The following is an 8,340-nucleotide window of genomic DNA, read 5'->3' as shown; positions in this document are numbered from 1 at the left end:
TTATATCCAGCTACAGCCCAGTTTTTTCTTCATTCCTTTACCACACATGAAATTATGCACTCCAGCAGAATCATCACAGTAACCATCAGTGGCCAAAATATATGATAACTGCACATAACCTGCAGGATCATTAGGAAAGCAACCCACAAATTTTCTTGCCAAACGGACACCAATTTCCTTATTTTCATAAACTCTACAACCACCTAAAAGAGTTCTATACACTGCGGGTCCCCCTTCTATCGGAATAATATTAATAACTTCTTCTGCTTCGTTTAAGTAGCCCGCTCTAGCATAAAGATCAAAAATACACGCATAGTGTTCTGCTTTTAACGGTTCAAGATCAATATCATTTTTCATCAACTTAAAGTATTCTAGCCCCTTATGTACCCATCCCACATGACTACAAGCAGAAATCACTATAAGAAACGTGGTCAAGTCTGGTTTGACTTTGACTTTTGACATTTGGTCAAATGCTTCAACAGCTTCTTTAGCATACCCGTGTTGAGCATACCCTGAAAGAAGTGAGTTCCATGATACCGTATCATGGTCAACCATCAATGAGAATATACATTTTGCTTTATTAATGTTCCCACATTTTGCATACATCGAAATAAGCCCGTTTTCTATGTTCATACTTGAATCATGACCCGGCTTAATAATACGAGCATGGATTTGTCTACCCTCTTCAACAAGTGACATCATTCATATAACTTTTAAAACACTTACAATTGTAAGAAAGTCAATATTAACACCCGCCCGCCTCATTTCCATAAAGAAATTAAGCGCCTCGTCACCATTTCCCACATTTGAAAAACCAGAAATGATCGCATTACACGATATGTTATTCTTTATTGGAACAGTTGAGCAGATATTGCAAAAGTCTTGTAAGCAACAGCCACATTGTGAATAAACAGTCACTAAAGTAACCGCTATATACATATCAGGAGTTAAGTGCCATTTCAGTACCTGTGGTTTGGCCAACTACGCAACTTTAGTACCTATTCTTTATTTTGTGCAAATGGCTACCTCAGTTTTAAAAAACTTGCATTTTTAGTACTTTTTTTCTAACCCCGTCTATTTTTTCCGTTAAGTTAGGGATAATTTGATAATTTCGTTATTTTCTTCGTTTTTTTCTTTTCTTTTTAACGCTTATATCATGTAAACCCTAAATCCCCAAATCATAACGTCAAAATGCAAATCCTAAATCCCCAAATATCGTAAAAATTCAAACCCTATGATGATATGGAGAAAGGGTTTGGGGATTTAGGATTTGGATTTTGATGTTATGATTTGTGGATTTCGTGTTTACAAGATATAAGCGTTTAGAAGAAAAGAAAAAAACAAAGAAAATAACGAAGTTATCAAATTATCCCTAACTTAACGGAAAAAATAGACGGGGTTAGAAAAAAAGTACTAAAAATGCAAGTTTTTTAAAACTGAGGTAGCCATTTGCACAAAATAAAGAATAGGTACTAAAGTTGCGTAGTTGGCCAAACCACAGGTACTAAAATGGCACTTAACTCTACATATCAGATTGTAAGCCTTCTTTTATAACACAACAATGAATTTGCTCACAATAAATCATATCCTTCGGGTCACAAAACGAAGTCAGCAAAGTATTATAGGTTATGGAATCCGGTTTTCGACCCGAACCCATCATTCTTCTAATCATGCACATTGCGTTATCAGTTTGTTGATACCGCGTATAACCACTGATCATCGAGGTCCAAGTAACATCATTTTTATTAGGCAAATAGTCAAATACTCTACAAGAATCTTCAACATTAGAACATTTCCAGTACATCTCGACCAACGCTGTACCCACCACAACATTAAACAAAACCCCTAACTTTGTACCTAAACAATGCATTTGCTGGCCTAATTCTACCGCTTTCAACTCCGAACACCCGACAAGAACAGTCGAAACCGTATAACAAGTTGGGGACACCCCTAAACTAAGCATTACTACAAACAAGTTAATCAAAACATCCGCGTACCGGGTGTGAAGATACCCTGACATTAAAGAGTTCCAAGTGATCACATTTCTGTGAGGCATTTCATCGAACAGTTTATGCGCATCAGATATTACTATACATATCCACAAGAGCAGTACTTACATACACATGTGAATAAAAACCCATCTTTAAAACAAACGAATGAGCTTGAATACCTAAATGAAGTGATCTTGAACTCGCGCATGAGGATATAAGCTTATTAAGAGTGTGTGTGTTACAGCAATGGTGTAAATCAATAGACTTTGAAATGTTAATCAATGAGGTGAAATTGTTGGTTAGAAATGAATTGTGGTTTACGAGGGTGGATAATGTGCGGGAAATTAAGAATTGGGTTGTTTTAATTTGGGGTTCTAATAACACCATATGATGCATGGTTTGTGTTCGAATTCAATCTACTGGCCGTGGCATGCAGCAGATAATCTGTTCGGCTACGAATCATGAATATTAATAAGCATGAAGAATCATCATTAGCAGCGGCGGCAGCAGCAGCAGGAGTTACGATCAAATATGAACGATGCCTCATCGGTGCTATTGCCAGCGAATCAGTGAACCACGTGTTGGTCTCGAGCATGCTGACTAAGATGATTTGATTCGTAAATATTTGATTCGTAAATTTTACAAATTTTTTCCTTTTAAATATTCGAAATTATGGACTAGGTCCTTTGTGAAAATGAGTTTCACTTTTTATCCTTTATTTGGATATTTGTCTCGGTTTTAGTCCTTTACACTAACAAATGTTAAGTTTTTCAGTTAAATCACCCAATATGCCCTGCACATGAGGGCATTTTAGTTTTTTAGCCATTTGAGGACTATTTGTGTAATAACTTAAAAGATTTGGTTCTCTTATGCATTTAAGATAAAATAAATGATATTAAAAAAACTAAAAGAAATACAATCATTTTCCAGTTTACATTCTTTCTCTCCCACCATCTCCAACCATAACCTCACGCCGACCAGCATGTCTGGTTACAGCCAGCCCCTCGTCGGCCACAATTTTTGATGGCAAGAACGGAATCGAAGATGAAGAAAAGATCTGCTACCTCTACCACCAAACCCTCTGTCCCTCTCTGTTCGGAGGCGAGCTTCACAACAACCAAACTGCTGCTGCCCATCTTTGTTAGCCAGAAAACGTGAAACCCGTCAGAGGCCAAAAACGCCCGAATAACGATATCTAAAACCTGTAAATCGACCTACACCATCTTCATTCTCTCTCTCTCTCTCTCTCTCTTTTTGACTTTGCAGATTTGTGTGTAGATAGATGCATATCGGTGAAGTAAAGTTAATTTTCCGGTGAAGTCGGTTTCAGATCTGTGAAATCGTTTTCAGATTTGGGGTTGTTGCAGGCTAAGACACGGATCCATGAAGACAAATAAAGGTTGGTGGTGGTAGGCCGCTGACAAGAGTGGTAAACGGTGATGGCGGCAGTTGTATTGTTCAGAGTGTTCGACATGAGTAGAATGAGAGGACTGTCCGAACCTCCTCGTGGTTTCGTCAATGTAACTGGCGGTGATAATCGACGGCGGTAAGTAAAGAGGGTTAAAAGATAATGGTGGGGGTGGGGTGGTGGTAGTGGTGATGGTGGTGGTAATGGTGATGGTTATTAGGTTGAGTGTATTTTAGGGTTTGGTGTGAAAGTGATGAAGTGCATATGCTTGAATAGATGAACCAAATCTTTTAAGATATTACTCAAATAGTCCTCAGATGGCTAAAAGACTAAAATGCCCTCATGTGCATGGCACATGGAGTGACTTAACTGAAAAACTTAACATCCGTTAGTTTAAAGGACTAAAACCAAGACAAATATTCAAATAAAGGATAAAAAGTGAAACTCATTTTCATAAAGGACCCAGTCCATAATTTTGAATATTCAAAAGGACAGAATTTGTAATTTTTTCTTAATAATATTATCTTTTTTCAGTTAATAGTAGGGTTGGTATCATTTAAGAATTCTCAAAAAGTTAACAACTCTTAAGAACTCTTAACAACCAATAGGGGTAAGCAATAACCGAATCGTTAACCGAAACCGAACCGAAAACCGACGAAACTGAACCGAATTAACCGAAATTAACCGAACCGAACTCTTCATTTTTTAATATTTTCAAGCTTTTTTCCCTCTATTTCATGTATTATATATATTAATAGTTTAATACTATAATTTACATGCATTTATATCTCCATTTCATATATTTATACATTTGTTTCATTAAGTTATGCATTCATTTCATGTATTTTTAAGCAAAATTTTAGCCCAAATTTGATATTGGTTATTAACCGAACCGAACCGATAACCGATCGGTTAGGTTGGGTTAATGCTAATAACCGAACCGTGCACACCCCTAACAACGAAACATTTTTTTATATATTAACATTATTTAAGAGTCGTTTTATCATATTTTATATAAACGAATTTTATTACATATATTAATCACAAGTTTACATATGTGTAAATTTTATGTACTAACAAATTTACATATTTGTAAAAAAAACATAGATATGTATAAAAACTAATTTTCAAAATTGTAATCGTAAATATAGATATAAAAAAATGATAAAACTACACTCAAATAACACTAACACACACAAAAATTTATAAAAAAACATTTGTTTTCAACGGTTACTTCAAGTTCTTAAATTTTTTATGAGTTCTGTAATGTTACTCATCCTATAATTTCACAGGGATCATCATTTTGATCGATATTCACTTGACTATTGGTATGTAATTTTTCTTTCTAGTCCGGTTCGACCATTTTGGTCAGGCAAAATCGGGTTGAGCCATATAAAAAAACAATTAAATAAAATATCATATAACCAAAAATTGTACATAAAACATCTTGTAAAGTGCATAGTTAATATAAAATATATCTAAAGTTGTTCTAACGGGTTATTTTTATGAAATCTAACCATAACATCTAGTTTGACATTAATAAACAAGTGTTTCTCATCTAGTTTGACATTCCTGGAGACAAGGCAACAAGCAGAGTAATAAAAGGACATTGATTTACATATGCGATAAATATGAATAAACTTTGTCTATGACTTAAAATATATACAAGCAATGCACAAAATAATATATAAATTATGTAAAAACAGATCAACTATATATGAAATTAAGGTATAAATGTGAATAGTAGTATAACTGAAATTGAAAAAAAGATTACTTACATGTTACTGAAAGGTATATAGTGAATGAGACATAAATTTTTAACTAAGGAATCATGAGTTTGGATCAAATACAAATGAAATTAACGTGCTAAACATGTGAATCAAGTAGAGTAATTATATGTATAAGTGGAGTAATTATCATAGAGTAATTATATAATTAATCTATGATAATTAATTACTCTATGACAATTATTCTACTTGTATATATAATTACTCTATTTGATTCTCATATTTAGCACGCTAATTTCATTTGTACGTTAATATATATTTTTACACGGTATGTGATCAACTTATTACTATTTAAAACTATTAGATAAAATAATATAGTAAAAAGAATAAATACCTTCTTTCATTAGTTAGTAAAAAAATAAAGTAAACCAAACCATAACTTTCTTTTTAAATTCCTATTAAATATAAGACATTTTATTATTTTCACACTTTTTAACACTTAACTTTGAAATTACTAAAATAAAGAAAAATTCCAGAGGATAGTACTTGTAATATTGTATACTAGTTTAGAACCCGTGTGATATACGAATTAATAAAAATATATATAATTAAAAAAAAACAAAAAAACACATATAGTACAAATGGTAATAATAAAACAAAAACGATAAAAACATGATAATATAAACAGTTACAAACATTTTTGTTAATATCATAAAATTACCAATAGCACACACGTAATAAACATTGGTGTTTTGTAGTAGTTAACAAACTTTACAAAACTTACAAAACGTTATAATGCATATTACACTACAAAGAACCATAATTGACATTTAATGGATAAAATGGTTAACTTACCAACTTGTTTATATCACTTGGATCTATAAAGGCCATAAAAAGATATCATAATGATATGAAGCTGGTTTTTAAAACTGTAACCTTTTATTGGGCAAGTTTGAACCATAGCCACGTTCGAATTCCTCAACACTCTTCATTTATTTGGCCAAAATCAAAACCCTGTTGTTTTTTGACAATCTGCGCAAATTTTTAAATCACGTTAGCAATCCGAATTGTAACAATCAAAAGTTTATTTGATTACTTTATGACAAAGTTAGATGAACAGGATGAATTTTGATGAATTAAACCATTGTACCATCGTATCGATTGAGTCAAACTTAGGCTATGTTGTACAAAGTTATATAGAAATCCGAATAGAACTCTTTAGTTTCAAACCAAAGTTATAAAATTTGAGAAGTCCCATTTCATAAATTGGATTTAATCAAAGAACCAAAAGGATAATTAACAATTAATTTATCAAAACCCATGTTTTTACCAACGAATCTCCTATGAATGTTTTAATTTTGTGTTGCATTCGATAAACCGATACTCATGTTAACGAATATCGATTGAAACACATGTAAAAAAAAGAAATCAAACAAACCTTATAATTCTAATGTATAAGACGGATGTAAAAACAAATGATGATCGTGAATTGAATATGTATAGTCTAATCGCATTTATACATTGAATTAAGGTATAATTATTATAGAATTAGGGTTGAGGATTGCATATGAATATGTATATTCCAATCGAAACTGTAAATTGAATATGCATTATGGAATCGTTTAAATTGAATATGTATAGTCCAATCAGATTACATTAGAATACGATTAACGGTCGTCATCATAGAATTAGCGTTGAGGATTACATATATATTCCAGTTGTCATCAACAAATTAGGGTTAAGAATTACCTTTAAAGTTGAAGACATTGATTACACATGAATTCTGATTGAGAAGAGCATCAGCCAAAGACAATTGTTAGGTTTACGCCGTAAGGTTGGAAATAGAATTGTCTTTGACATAGTCTAGTTGTTTACAGAACCCACTATATATGAATTCAATTTTAATTTTAAGGAAAAGTAAAAAAATGCTAAAATGCCATGTGGCAATGTAATGAGTTTTGATGAAAAGTATTTTAATGAAAAGGAAAAAATAAAAAATATGCCAAAATGTCATGTGACAATTTAAAGATATTTGATAAAAAATATATTAATGAAAAGGAAAGAATAAAAAAAAATTCCAAAATGGTATGTGACAATTTAAAAAGATTTGATGAAAAGTATTTTATTGAAAAGGAAAAAATAAAAAAAAATGCCAAAATGGCATGTGACAATTTAAAGAGATTTGATTAAAAGTATTTTAATGAAAATGAAAAAATAAAAAAAAATGCCAAAATGTCATGTGTCAATTTTAAAATATTTGATAAAAAGTATCTAATGAAAAGAATAAAATAAGAAAAATGTCAAAATGGCATGTGACAATTTAAAAAGATTTAATGAAAAATATTTTAATAAAAAAGAAAAAAAATAAAATATGTTAAAATGCCATGTGACAATTTAAAGAGAATTGATAAAAAGTAAGAAATAACTGCTTAAAAATCCACTCTTTTTATTATATAGGGAGATATATTTTAAATTAGATAATTAAAAAAAAACCCTAGTGGACTATTCCTCCATCATCCCCTCTTTTGTTCTTATTTCCACCTGATACAACTATGACCGTAAACGGAAAAAAAAACTTCAATCCGATTATCATTTATATGTCATTTTTTTTTCTTCTCTATTTTCCAATAAGTTAGAGGGGCCATTGAAATTTCTCAGGGGTCGGTCGAGAATTTATCGTATATATAACACTCGACCCCTGTAGCTACACTGTAGGTCCGTCACTAGTTAATAGTATAATATAAATTGGATGTGACTCACTTTACTAGTGAGAGGTAGGGGTTCAAACCTCACTATCACCAATTTACATGGGAGATATGATGGATGACCATGGCTTGCCAGGGTTCGAGTCTTGATCTCACACAGTTTTACCGGCTCCTCATTGTCGTGTTGTTTGGCGGGCGTGGGGGTCGGGTTTTATCCGGAAAATCCCTCATTAGGTGAACCACTAGGGGCTCCATCAGTCCGGACTCGTGGCCGACTTGGGCTACCTTTAACCAATGAGAGCCGCGTACGGAGTACCCGGCATTACTTAGTTGGTCATTACATAGTTAATAATAATAATAATAATAATAATAATAATAATAATAACAATCTCATCTTATAAAATGGTTGTCACCGTTTCTACCTTTTATAGGACTTCCGCTAAAAAAATTTTAACATCGTTAAGTTTTTTTTTTCCAAATTTCAAATTCTCGAAATGATGATTTACGGC

At 32.2% G+C, this 8,340-nt stretch overlaps 1 pseudogene; it reads right to left on the bottom strand.

Moving 5' to 3' along the window:
• LOC143563900 (pentatricopeptide repeat-containing protein At2g33680-like) lies at positions 1-2,586 on the bottom strand (annotated as a pseudogene).
• Between the last annotated feature and the right edge of the window lie 5,754 nt (positions 2,587-8,340).

This window comes from Bidens hawaiensis, unplaced genomic scaffold (genome assembly GCF_021521415.1).
Source record: "Bidens hawaiensis isolate Kalapana, Puna unplaced genomic scaffold, B.hawaiensis_p1.1 tig00021582_1, whole genome shotgun sequence".
Classification (NCBI taxonomy): Eukaryota; Viridiplantae; Streptophyta; class Magnoliopsida; order Asterales; family Asteraceae; genus Bidens; species Bidens hawaiensis.
This window is presented reverse-complemented; position numbering and strand designations above follow the sequence as displayed.